At 38.4% G+C, this 8,153-nt stretch overlaps 2 long non-coding RNA genes across 2 annotated transcripts; one reads left to right on the top strand and one right to left on the bottom strand.

The window, feature by feature from the left end:
* Nucleotides 1-1,422: 1,422 nt before the first annotated feature.
* LOC148423199 (uncharacterized) lies at nucleotides 1,423-7,718 on the top strand. The gene is made up of 3 exons (XR_015865753.1): nucleotides 1,423-1,521; nucleotides 7,078-7,186; nucleotides 7,323-7,718. It is a non-coding gene; the product is annotated as an uncharacterized LOC148423199 (long non-coding RNA).
* On the bottom strand, nucleotides 2,571-8,014 carry LOC148423198 (uncharacterized). The gene is made up of 3 exons (XR_015865752.1): nucleotides 7,873-8,014; nucleotides 7,066-7,162; nucleotides 2,571-3,034 (listed from the first exon to the last, which is right to left on the bottom strand). It is a non-coding gene; the product is annotated as an uncharacterized LOC148423198 (long non-coding RNA).
* Nucleotides 8,015-8,153: the final 139 nt, after the last annotated feature.

Below are 8,153 nucleotides of genomic sequence, written 5' to 3'. Positions count from 1 at the left end.
CAAAAGTAGTGGCAGAGGAATGCAAACAGCAGAAAAAGAAACTTTATGGTTTTTCTTTGTTTCTGCCATTGTCATCATATCTTGGGCTTCCACACAGTGTTCAAGTAATCCGTAGTAAGCAGCTCTATGTGTACCTGAGAAGTGCAATAATAACCGAGCAGTAATATTAACAAGCTGTTGAATAACATGTTGCGTTTATTTCAAATGGGATTTTTGAGATTTCAAGTTTTGTTTTATATTGTTTTGTTTCTTTCTTTAATATGCAGAGTAACTTTTGTAATTTGAACAAAATTAAATTATAAACTATACCAACTGCTTTCTCCTTGGTTTTTGTCTTCTTTTTTTTCACCAACTCAAATGACGTCACAAATCGGTTAACGTTGAAGAGCAAATACAACAACAACATAAAAGATTACGATGTCAATGGTGTGTGGCTTCTGAAAAACAATACTGGTAAGTAGAATTTGTCTATTGTGTTTTCAGTCATTGTTCAAATATAAGCCATAGATTTAAAAAAAAAAAAAAAAAATTACAAAAATGTCCCAATATATCACAATACGTATTGCATTACGCCTTTGCTCTATCTCAATATACTCTATCACAATACAATTTTAAGACCCAATACCCTGCACTCATAACTCCCAAAAAGACCAATCATTGGTCTGGTGAAAAAAGGAAACAGTCTTTAATCAGGATTTAGACACATATACACTTGGGGCAAACTTCAGTTCTCTTTGCGGCTTATTCCGTTTTAGTGCATCATAACCACTAAATGCTACTTCAAATGCTGCTCTGTGCTCTGCACTCCATTAATCGACGGGACTGTGTTGACCTCCAAACCCTACTGTGTTTAAAATCTGTTCTACAGCAGGCTGGAATACTAGAGTAATACAGTATGCCCCGTTTTTGGTCAGAACCTGAGCTCCGGCATTCTTGATGAGCACCAACTGTTTGTTTCTCTTCTGAAGGAGACCTTAGAAGACCATGACAATAATCACATCTACAAGAGATACTGTAAAAGCTTGGATGAACGTCTCCTAAGCTGCTTAGAAATGCAAACCACTTTGGTTTGACTTCAGAATGCCACACCCAAACAACAAGTGTTGGACCGGTTGCCACTGTCTGACTTTAGTTTGTTCCTTTCTTTTTTTTTTTTTTTAAATGTACCGACTGTACAGGTCTCCAACATGCACTGTACAGTATTCAGTAACTACGTTGAGTTGATTTCAACCTACGACATGGAGTCCATTTTAAGACTGACTTTATGATCAGAAGGAGGCAGCAGGGTGGGTAAAAACGTGCATCACAGTTCTGTGTGCTCAAAGTGATGTCAGTCAAAGTTGTAATGTGGCTACCAAAGCAGGCCGACTTAAGGGTTCACCAATGAGGAGCAAGTCCACTCCAAAGAGAGCCTTTTTAAATCCAGGGTAGGATTTTGTTTTGTTTCTTCTTTTGCCAGCAGGGATCACAAAGTAACATTTGTGACTACATCAAAGTTTATTCATCTTCTGCACAGCTAAGGTGACATAATCGTTACGTGCTTCAATTATTCTGTGATGGGTGTGGGCGGCATAAGCATTGACTTTACTGTATGCTGCTTTTCTGACTTTAATGAATAAAAGAACAAAGGCACTTGGGTCATTCAACGTCAAATTACATTTGCGGTCACTTCTATTGTTGAAAACATAGTTTCAAATTACAAAAAATCCAAAGATTAAGCCTCCCAGCGCAAATGTTTTTCGAGTTACAGCCTTTCATTTTGTGTGCTCTGTTCACTTTTGGGATCAGAGATGGCACACAAACTACTGGAACCGATTTGGAGGCTCTCATCTTTTTTTAAAGGGAGGTATTGGTCTGCAAAATGTATTATGACTCGGTCTATCAGATTCTGTTAGAATCTGAAGTCAAATTTAATTCATAGGTGTACTATTTAAGAGCTATTAATAGACTTTACACAACCAGGAGTTTTGGGGCCAATCCTAATCACCAATTTGATTAAAAGACGTTATAATATGTCTACTTAAATAAAATGTTTCCTGCATATACTTATACTCTGTACACAATATGCTTGTGTATACTGCGTATAGAGTATAAACAAAATTATATGGAAACAATGATATCTAGAACACATCTAAGAACGGGCCAGGCATAGAACAAGGTGATTGCCCTTTTGCAACTGTTATTATGGACATGTAATCGTATTTGTGGTTTGTAAATATTTTTGCTACAGTAATGGCCGCATTTTACACGCTTGCTTCTCAAGGAACATGGTGCATTCAGGATACTTTGAAGTCTGTAATTTGTAAATGTACATCATTGACCTGCTCGTGAATCATTTCTCAATTATTATAAAGTTTTAAAATTCGAAAGAAGTCAAAATTGAAATTAAGATTTAAATTTTGGTACAATGTCTTTCAGTTTAAATTCAAACCAAGTCATATTTACATCAAGGATTGAAATTTATCGACCAACCTCGTGTCAGGAATAGACCATGGGAAACAGGTGGACAAAGGACCCAAGCAGATGGGAAGCTTGTACACTTCAAATAAGGTTTAATAACAAAAGGCACATGCACAGCATGGAAAATTGGTAACACAAAACTCAACCAAAATATGAAGTTCGAAAGGCAGTTCAAATAAGGGAGCGACACAAACATGGTCGTCGCAAAAAGCAAACAAAAATGGATGAGAGTAAAGTACAAATTAAAACTCGACTCAAAAACTGTTGGAATTCAAGAAACACAAGAACTAGACAGAGGAGAACGGAGTCTGCAGGAGAATGGCTGATAGGATAAAAGTAGCAACTGAAAATCAACAAGTTCAAATGACAAAAGTACAACCAAAACTACAAGGCACGCTAACTCGAGAGAATCACTGGAAACACCACTCGGGATAGGGAGCCACACGGAAGGCAAAGAAATAACCCGGCGTGGTTCTCCTGCCACGGCCACACTTAAGAAGAGCTCTGATGACAAATGTGTGTCAGGTGTGCGGCCAGGGACTCTGCCCCCCTAGTCAAGTATGGTACTCTACCTCTGCAACAGGAACACACAGGACAATGAGTCAGGAACATGACACCTAGTGTATATAATTGAAAGTACAGCAAAAACCAACAACAGATTTTAACAAATGCTACAGTAAACTTTGTTAAAATAGAATGAACTTTTATGTAGCATCCGTTATCATCTCCTTCATATCGCAACCACTGCTATAACAGTCCATTTGTGCTAGAAAAGTCCCCTTTTTACTTTGAGTGTTAGTTTGTTTAGTTTCAACATGCCTGTTCTGTTCCTCTTCTCGGGTTTAAGAAGCCTTTTGTTTTCGCTTCTTTACTTTCTAGCTTATTTTTACGTGAGAGTCAAATAATACAGATTGCAGTTTACTTTGTTTTGGGTCTAAGATAGCACTTTTGTAGAAGGCATTTTAGAAGGGGGGTTTAAAAAAATAAAACACATCCAATAATCTTCGTAAGGACAGACGAGTCCACTGTGCAATTTTTCAGTGACATTAATTTGGATGGTTTAGAAATTTGGCCCACAACTTGATGATGAGGAAAAAAATGTTTTCCTCTTATTTGAGAACCATTGCACCATCCCAGCCAGGGGTGGCAAACCCGTTTAAATTTGTGGGCCACATGGAGGAAAATCTATTCCCAAGTGGGTCGGACCAATACAATCATGGTCTATTTTTAGATAACTTTAAAACAACAACTTCAAAAGTATTATTCTTTTTTAATATCATCCAAAATTAAAAATGTATATCATTAATAATCAGAAAATATCAACATTGTTATTAATCATAAAACAATTTGAGTTTTTCATTTATCAAAAAATTCAGATCATTTGTATACTTTACAAAACAACCTTGTGGGCCGCATTAAAGGCAGTTGAACCCAGATTAAACCTAAAACCGGCCGGAAGGCTATCTTTCTGACACCTCTGATCCAGTAGAGGCTATGTCTGTCAATCAAAACAAGCTTGCTCAAAATTGTCATTGGCGCAGCACCAACTCACCATAAGCAGTATTATGTTTCATGCTGATGAACCCCATTGCAAATTCCCCTGACAGCTCCTACAGCAAATGAATATGGTTGGCTTGACACAAGAAATAATGTTAGCTAATTTAGCAAGACCTTAACCCATTTAAGCCCAAATATTTCCTGGACATGAAAACACCCACATGATAAGCCAAAATGATTGAAAAATAATGTCTAGACACACGCAAACAAGAGCACTGAGCAAGTATCATCTCTTTCCCTTAGAATGCATTCTGCTACTGTTTTATTTAAATGATTTTATTTCCGTCATATTTTAATGGCATTTACATCATATCCCATAGCAATTAACTCATCAAAGAGATGATAAATTGGTAAAAGAAGGTAAAAGCATGTTAAATCTGCACGCCTATTGCAGAAAACGCTTACACTTGCAACATTCGCTCACACAGTTCAGTAAGGAGATGCTTCAGGTCAATACCTTAGCCAATTTTTGATGAATTATTGATTACGTGTGTGTTTATGTAGTAAGCACTATATACGTAGTAGTGTGTGTAGATACTGTATATATACAGTATATAGGCTGAAACTCAAAAATATTCTAATTAATTCCAGGTTTTGTAATGAATCTAGAACACAAAAATGAAATGTAATGAATCTAGAAGACAAAAATGAAATAAAATGGATTTCAGTAGAGTGGAGTTCAACTTGTTATCAAATAAAAATCCAATACACACTCAACTTGAGACACATCCTTTAACGTCTACCACTAATAATGGTCTAATGTCCAGAGGAGTGATCCGCTTTTGGCACAACATGTGTAACAACACAAGCTATAAAATACAAAAATATATTGTCCAAAACCTGTTTATTTATTAAAAACTGCAGTATTCAGAACATGTACGGTATATGAACTGGAAAATGCAAATACATGGTCCAAAAGCTGGCTTGTTAATAAAATAACTTAGAGCTATCAACTCCAATACAGTACAGCACTGAACATAACTACAATGTTGTATAAAATACAGTGGAACCTAGCTAATTCGTGGTTCCAATATTGCGGATTTGTCACTTTGCTGATTTTTTTTCCATTACGCAGATTCGCAACTTCATAGATTTTTTTTTTCATTACTTATGTACGATTATATTATAAGAGAAATATAACGCTTCAGAAACCTGCCGCTGAGGCCGTGGCCCATCATTTGGGAGTGAACGAATCCACAGTTCATTACATTAAGATGGACGAGGCGAACATTGGGAAGACGGCTGCCATCATCTTTGGCAATTCAGTAAAGCCCGTTGTTACGGCTTGTCATAAAACGATTGTCCGTACGGAAAATGCTTTGTCAATCTGGCTTGCAGATTGCTGGAAGAAGAAAATAGTGAACCCTTTTCCTTTTAAGTCTTGCACAGCTGCGGACAAATTAGTAGCAGCCCAGATGTTGAATTAAAGTCTAATCTGTACATCATCAAAGTTGATTACAATGGAGAGTTTACACTTGAAATATATTTGTATACTAAAAGCTTCTCTGCTTCTCTGTCTCTTCCTCCTGCCTGTGTGTTGACTACAACGTGTGCCGGGGTGTGTTTCATGAGTAACACAGTACGTCCCTGAGGAGTTTTGATCCACTCCCACCCCACAGGGACCTTCATGTCAGTCATGAGGAACCACACCCACAGAAAAAAGCACACTCACACACACACATTGTCGGGGCAGAGAGACACAAAGTAAGGAGCAGATGTTCGCCAGACCGAATGTCTTACCTAGATTTCTTTTATGATAAAATGGTCTTTCAAGTGTAAACTCTCCATTGTAATAATCTTTGATCATGTACAGATTAGACTTTAATTTGGGCCTCTGCTAATATGACCGCAGCTGCGCAAGACTTCAAAGGAAAGGGGGAACGGTTCACTTACTGTACAGTGTATAAGGTTTAATCATTTAAGATTTAAGTAAATATGTGTACTGCATAATATTTCTCTTGGCATGAAGACTTTTCACACACACACATATATATATATATATATATATATATATATATATATATATATATATATATATATATATATATACGTGTGTGTGTGTGTGTGTGTGAAAAGTGGGGGCGCTACTTTGCCGATTATCAGCTATTGCAGCAGGTTCCAAAACCTATCTACCACGATAAACTAGAGCTCACTGTACTTTAATTTTAATGTTGAGTTTTGTCCATCTTACGAAGAAATGTGTCTTTTTAATTGTTGTGTTTGCTTTATGAAAATGCAAGAATGGATTCGTTGTTATTCAAAGTCTCATAGATTTGAGTGTTTCCGACTCAGAGCGTCTCCTGTTTGTCTTATACCTCTTATCCGGCTTCACTCAAACGGAGGCATTTCAAACTATCTTTCCCTGTTCTTTTTCTTATGGACGCCATGAACTACCCGACTAAGTGAATAACTTTAAAATTTTTCGTAATTACAGCCAAACTCATAACAATAAAGAGTCACGTACATGTCGCCATTTTGGATCAGATTATTCGGTTGAAAAAAAGAAGCGAACACTTTTCCGTTAAATCCAGCGAAAACTTCCTGTGTTTGCACTAATGCGGTCCTCAGAATAGCTTCCGGTTTCCGGCTACCAGAAGTTTCGTTGCAAGGAATCGATCGTTTATGTAGTTTAGTCATAGAAAATTGAATGTAAAGGCTTTTCCCCGAGTACCTTAGTACCCGAGTACCAGTGTACCTTACACTGAAAAGATGTCTGTGTACGACTTCTTTTTTCGAAAGAGGTCTCCACATGACCTCTTTTCATCTGTGAAGCCCTTTGAGACTTCGGTGATTTAGGGCTATACAAATAAAATTTGATTGATTGATTGATTGAATCAAGCCAAACATACCAACATGCATCAGGGTATTAGTCCCATCACAACTGTATGTAAGACCATGCATGTGTATGTGAATGTGTGTGTTTAGATGCAGCATGTTGCAAAAAATCACACTTGTGTGCATGTTCTTTGCAGACATAGTTTTTACAGGTGAATCACAAATAATTTCTATTTCTGTCTCTATTACTAGGACAGAGCTGACACTTCTTACTTTTACCATCAGGTGGTCTCACTGGGGTTGTGGATGTTGTTGTTGATGTTGTGCCAATGCTGGCTGAGGAGGATGCTGGTGATGATAGTCTCCGTTTCTGTGACCAGAGATAAAATGCTTGGTGAGCTCTGCACCTGTCTGACCAAGGCTGCAGCAGCAGGGTCTCCCGGAACCCTTTTACTTTGCTCAATGTGTGCCTTGGCAAAGGCATATCCTAGCTCCTCCAGAAACATTTTACGCTTGTTTTTTCTTCCTAGGTTCCACCCATGGAGAATGCGGGTCCACAACAAAAATGCAGCGTATGCAGACACATAGAGGATGTTGTAAAACACAAGCATTGGCCGTCTCCTGGTCATTCGCTGTCAGATGTAGGTGGCAGTCCGCTGGTCAGGTTGTCCACTCCTTGTTCTAGTCCATTATTATAATGGGCTTGTTGTCAGTCCCTGATGACACAGCTACATCTATGTGTAGCGTTGACGTCAGTCTTGTGGATTCAACATACCGCGTGCTTGTTAATGAATGAAACTGTTTCCACATCTGCACTGCGTCGTGGCTGTGTTGTTGCACCACGGTCCACCAACTTTACGCGGGATTTGTAAGCTCTGCTCTGCCACCATGGTCAATTCCACAATTCAGAAAGCGCCAAGCAGGGATAGGGTTAGGGTTGTGATCTACATCCAAATTTACAAAGAAAAAGCACTCCACATCGAGACGATTGTCTTTTACTTTGCAGATTGACTGGATGAACCCAAACGTGTTAAATGTTAGTGTAACGTGTCCGTTCAAATGAGTTTTCTATGTACTCACCCATTGTAAATGAAGCATACCATTAAGTGTGATCCATGCAAACTTTTAACAAAAGGAGCTTGTTTTGATTTCGGAAGTTTCGATTTTTATTTACTTTATTTAAATTGCGCAAATTGGTAGTTCCTGCTCAAGCGCAGTTAGACCCTCCAGGGACTCGTTGCGAGCACGGAGTCCCTGGAGGGTCAAACTGCGTTGAGGCACGTAACAGACTTAAGAACCATGCAGTGGCCGCCTGGCCGGGGGTGTGAAGCCTCATTGCTCTGCAGAGCGCAGCGGGGGCA

Source organism: Hippichthys cyanospilos, chromosome 5 (genome assembly GCF_059441005.1).
Source record: "Hippichthys cyanospilos isolate Australia breed blue-spotted pipefish chromosome 5, RoL_Hcya_1.0, whole genome shotgun sequence".
NCBI classification, from domain to species: domain Eukaryota; kingdom Metazoa; phylum Chordata; class Actinopteri; order Syngnathiformes; family Syngnathidae; genus Hippichthys; species Hippichthys cyanospilos.
The sequence above is the reverse complement of the archived record's forward strand: the minus strand, read 5'-3'. Positions and strand labels throughout refer to the sequence as shown.